The 5,599-nt window shown below is 38.0% G+C and overlaps 1 long non-coding RNA gene across 1 annotated transcript; it reads left to right on the top strand.

Moving 5' to 3' along the window:
* The first annotated feature begins 939 nt into the window (after positions 1 to 939).
* LOC127468606 (uncharacterized) lies at positions 940 to 4,089 on the top strand. Its single transcript, XR_007903611.1, has 3 exons — positions 940 to 983; positions 1,122 to 1,204; positions 3,651 to 4,089. It is a non-coding gene; the product is annotated as an uncharacterized LOC127468606 (long non-coding RNA).
* The last annotated feature ends 1,510 nt before the right edge of the window (positions 4,090 to 5,599 follow it).

Genomic DNA, 5,599 nt, shown 5'->3' with positions numbered 1-5,599 from the left:
TATTAAATGCAAAATTAAAAAAGAGCCAAAAAGAAGAAGAGACCTCTCAAAGTCCCACGACAATACATTTCATTGATTGCTTAATCTAAACAATCATTCCTACATATTTATCTTAATCTCCCTATTTCTGACTTCACTGGTGACATAATGATGCTTCAGTGTTCTCTTTATCCATACATTCCAAATAAGTTTTTTAGAACACTTCAGGTTTTGTGGGCTTTTAAAATTTTACCCTCAGTTTTCCCTTTCACTAACTCTCCACTGAATTCTTTAAATATTTTACTTTCATCATAAGACCCAGCCACCATTTCTTTTGCAACTTAAAAATATTATTTCCAATAATTCTTTTCCCCTTTACTTTTGCATTCATCCCCTCACATCAGAGGTCACTCCCTTGACCTCTTCTGCATTTTATGATGTATGTATTCTCTCGGATTCTTTCTGTCCTTTGATCATTGATCACTTTTCCCCCTCTCTTTACAATAGATGTGCCAATACCAATTAATCTTGAACTGCTTGTTATTTTGTGACCTTTAAAAAGGCCACGTCTCATGATTTATTTGCTGCTGTGTGTGTTTGGATATTGTTTTGCAGTGGTAGAATCGTGGGCTTTTCTCTGCTTTGGTAATTCATTTCCCTTTTTCTAAATGAAAACCCATCAAGACATATTGACATTCTCACTCCAGTGGAGACTGGAAAACATTATCTGGAGAACTGTTCTGTTTGATTTCCTAATTTTAATTGCTTGAGGCAATTCCTCCAGCACTTAAATTAATTATAGTGAAGGAGACTTCTAGACACTGCAGAGGGAATGTGGCTGTGCTGTGGGATGGAGACGTGGATGGAGTGGGAGGAAACAGGTGTCACATGATGGGGATGGTAGTGCAGCACTGAAGAGTTTTGGAGAGGTGCAAGACAAGGAACACAGAAGGAGGAGCTTGTGGATATCCTCATGTGGAGAATCAGAACTCTATTTTTAAAAGGTAAATGGTTGTTAGTTCCTTTTTTTTCTAATTTTTTTTTTCTGTCTGGCTTCAAGCATCTATTTTGCTTCTTTATTACTATAATATTCGCAATGTAATAGTATTATAACATTTCTTCTTCCTTTTTTTTTTTAATAGATGAAGTAATTCTAATATTTCCAAAGTAAATGGCACTTTTTAGGTCATTTTTTTAAGAAAAGGGTCGTTATCTCCTCTCCTGGGTAAGTACAGCTATTCATGTTTTTATGTTAATGTATTTCTCCAGATAGTGATAATCATGTTCTTTCTCTGTGTAATTCAAATAGACTTCACAGGAGACACCTCTGCCTGCAGGGGCTGGAGAGGGCAAATATTAATAAAAATTTAACTACTGGTAACTACTGCTATTTGACCCTCTCATAAGTTCTTGTCTGTCCTTTACGTGGGATCTGAGTCCATATTTTTGACTGACTTACAAAAAATTAAAACTAAACATCAGCCCACCAGAGTATGGCTTGGACAGTCAGAGTTTTCATTTTTTTCAGACCTCATATACTTATCTTAGTATATGGCACTTTGTTCTAAGGATCACCTTTACAATTTATTTATGTAAATCACTGGAATCAAACAACTTATTACATGATAACAAAAGTACCATGGGCCAAAGGTTGAAGTCCTGTCTCAAAGGAGAAATTATAACTGAAAATAAAATCACTTATTTGTGGCTATAACATTGATCACATCCATCTCAGATGAGATATTCGAGGCATGCTGAACCTGACACTGAATTTTTCAATACCAAGCCACAAGATTTTGCTACTCATGCTAAAGAAAACTTCTGTTAAGGTTGTTTTACTTGCTGGGATTTAGCCCAGATCAAAGTGTTCCAGGTTCAGCCCTGTGTGTCACCGACTGACAAAGTGTCACCTGAGGAGAATGAAATGCATCCAGGCTAATGAAATCCTTGCCTTGTGGTCATGCCTGTATTTCTGGAGTTATAGGCATCAAACTGTTTTGAACTGAGCTAAGAACACCAGTAATTTAACATATCCTTGAAGGATTCTACCCAAAAAAGGTGGAGATGAAAAACATTGGTTCTTATTTTCTTCTCCCGAATCCAAAAGCTGAAACCCTGAAGCCAATGTTCATGAGTTAAAAGAGTATGTGCTAAGCCCAATTTATAAATAATCCTCTCCTTCTCTCTTCCAACATCCAAATGGTAAAATTGCAGCTGCCTTTGCTACCTGGCCAGGTAAGGATGGAATTATCCCTGTATTTCTCTTCTTCATATCTTCATATCTCTGAACAAACAGGCAAAATTTGCTGAGTGAGGCACTGTGGAGAACCCTGGCCTTGGAATCATTGGGGAAGCAGATAAAACTATGACTCTGTTACTTTGTGCAAAAGTGTTTAGTGTTATTGTGGGTGTGTGTTGAGGGGCATTAAATGATTTTTTTTTGGCCTTTCAATATACAGCAGGTGTGTCAAAACTCAGCTCAGGGGTTGTAAACCAGCTACTCTGCAACAAGAGTTCACCTGCACATTCCTGACTTCAGACAGGGTAAAACAGCATGGCCTGAAGATGTTGGCTCTAAATTAAACTGAATTACATCACATCCACTGTGAACTGAGCACACACATGGAGCAAGTGAACTGACTGAACAGTGTAATTTAGTGAGACACATAACTGGTCTGTGGGCCTGGCTCTTCCAGCATTTTGTAAAGAAGAGAGGAAAAGATGAAGAAAAGCACATGGTCAGTGTTTGTCCCATCTAATGGACTACAAGGACTTAGGTAGGAGAGTAATGTAAGAAATGTCCTGGCTTTCTGAGGAAACAGAGGCTTGCACTTGCTTTCACATCCTCTCTGATTCTCTGAGGCTGTTTAGACCTCTAAAACTGTTGATCAGATTGCCAAGAAAGAAAACCTCTACTGACACAGTCCTAGAAAGCCTTCTGGAGGAAAAAAAACCACAAAATGAGTGTGGATTAATTCCAGTTATGTTAAGTACTACTTTTAATATTCACGTTCTGTGACACTTGGGAGGACTAGTCATTGTTAAGTGCTGAACATGCAGAGCACAGGATAAATCTTTGTATCGTAAAGAATAAGCAAGAATTTCTTAAAGAAAAAATGATGTATCATCTCACTTCCCAGATTTACCCCCCTGCCATTATTGTCAGGAGTAATTGTCATTAAGTGTCCGTATCCACCTTGGAAAGAAATGCCACAGACCTCTCTAACAGCCACAAGAGACATTTGGAATGTACAACCTGATTATTTTTCTGAGGTAAAAATGACTTTCACAAAATCATACAATGTCTGCCAGCCCAGGGTATCTGACAGGGAAGACTCTGGATTTTGCTAAATACTGGAACGTTTGCAAAAGAAAACACATTAAAGCTAAAAGAAACTTTTCAAAATTCCTCACAGACCCATAATTACACATTCAACAAAAAGCCTTGTCCCTGTGAGGGAAAGGTTCAGTCCTATGTGTTTCCCTGTATTAACAACTTCTGGCAGAAGGAACAACACTGACATATTTTCCCAATTCAATTACCTTTAAGAGTTTCTGGGAATCAGTTTTATATTGAAACTACCTTCAGCTCCCTTGGATGAGTCAGATTTTTCCAAATCATGCCATAGCAGCTGGACCTTTGTAATTTGTAATTTTAATTTTATTTACAGATTTGACAATTCCAGGAGGAAGACAAACCCCTCACACTTGTCTGTAAGGTTATTTGGGAAAAAAATCAGAATAGCCACCTTCCCAGAGGAGACCTCCGAGAATCAATTTTGTAAAACATGCTCATCTTGGTAAAAGAGACTGCAAACACTGTGTTTTCAAACTTGTGATGGTTTGCCAAGAGGTAAAGAAATTGAGACTCCTAAAGGAAGCTTCTAATGCAGACGTATGAAGGAAGCAAAAAAATTTAAATAATTACATTTATTCCCAGTGAAAATGCAAAAGACTTTCCATCTTAAAAATAAAATTGAAAATATGGAATAGGTAATAATCATAAGGACTTATTTAGCATCAATTCCCTCTGTTCTTATTTCTAGTTTTCACGTTCCACAGCTGGAAACTGGGTGTTTTCCTCTTTGCCAGACTTTCACCACAGCTCTGTCCCTGCCTGGCCCTCATGGATGGATTTACTGGAGCTACGGGTGCTGCTGGAGTGTCCCTGTGGGCTAAAGGGGGATCTTGATGCAGAGCAGGAACTCCTCTTTTCTTTCCATCCATTGAAACTGGAGGCAGTTTTATCCCACTGGAGTGCAAGGCAAGACCTCCAGAGGTGCTCGTGTTGTCCAGGTCACACTTGGGCCAACCCAGATTTCTCTTAAAGTAGGTCCTGGACAAAATCCTCAACATATGTGCTCCTTCTTAAGATGACACAGACATCAAACAGAGCACAGCTGTGCTCCTGGTCCAGGAGAGGCAGCAAAGCTGTGTCATCAGCTCTTTGTCACCTCAGAAAATAATGAATTTAAGGCCTCTACAAGGACAGGAACCCATTTCAGCTCTGGGTTTCTCTCTTCCGAGTTAACATTCCTCTCCCTCTCTCATTCATCTCTGACAAGTCCAATGTTTAGAAGTCAAAAGACTTATGCACCTCTGCAAGAAGGTCTGATTTCTAGATCAATAGTGTCCTTCTAACACACCAATACAATCCATCCTCCACCCTTAAGTTATCATGAATCAGGAACGTGGGAATGCAGCCTGAGCCCTTTGTTTCCTTTGGCAATTCATCCTGCATTTTCAGGTCATTTCTTCTTTAGGTGTTTCACTCTTTTTTTCATATAACTCCACACTATACCCTTCTTTTTTTTTTTTTTTTTTTTTTTTTTTTGGCAATGTACCCAGGCTTTAGGGGAAAAAAAAATCTTACATCCCTTCAATGCTAAAGTTAAAACTTCCAAACTATTACTGTCATTTTTAAACCAGAAGAGTTGTCACCTTTCTAGAAACAGTGGTGCAAGACAGACAGCTTTGTAGTTCTATAGTGTTTGACATTTTATGTGCAACAGATATTGACTCCAACATTCCCTTGACAGAGCACAAAAATTCATTTTGTGAATTGTATCGACAGCCTAAGTAGGTTCTTTCTTTTCCCTTGAATAGGCTTCTCTAACTTATTAACCCAGCCTTGAGGGTTTTGAATATTTACCTCTAAAACTGAGATCTATTTACAGCACAACAAGCATTTTGATAGGCAAGAGACATGGGATGAAGGTTACCATGCAATCAAACTTATTGTAAAACTTCAGAGAACACTCAAATGATAAGTAGATGTCCTTGTTCAACAGGCCCTACATCATAAAATGGATAAATCAGCTTCAGGCAGACTCTAAAGTGACATATTCCCAAGTTTGTGACTTTCATTTGCCATGATTTTCAATTCCCAGTCCAAGTCTACCTTGTGATGTTGAGGTAAATAAAGGGAAATTTAAAAATTCATTTCAGTTAATTTTATCTGATGAGAAAAGAACTTTGGTTTAATTAAAATAAACCCCACCATTTTGTACCAGAAAACTCACCACTACTGCAAACACACCATGCCTCTAGTTTTGATGGCAAACAGAGAAGAAAAATCTCCAGGAAAATTATTTAATGAATCATAATTTGATTAAAACCT

The sequence above is a fragment of the Manacus candei genome, unplaced genomic scaffold, assembly GCF_025592945.1.
Source record: "Manacus candei isolate 608988 ecotype Guabito, Panama unplaced genomic scaffold, ASM2559294v1 h1tg000015l, whole genome shotgun sequence".
Taxonomy (NCBI): Eukaryota; Metazoa; Chordata; class Aves; order Passeriformes; family Pipridae; genus Manacus; species Manacus candei.
Note: the sequence above shows the minus strand (reverse complement) of the source record. Positions and strands in the feature narration are given on the sequence as shown.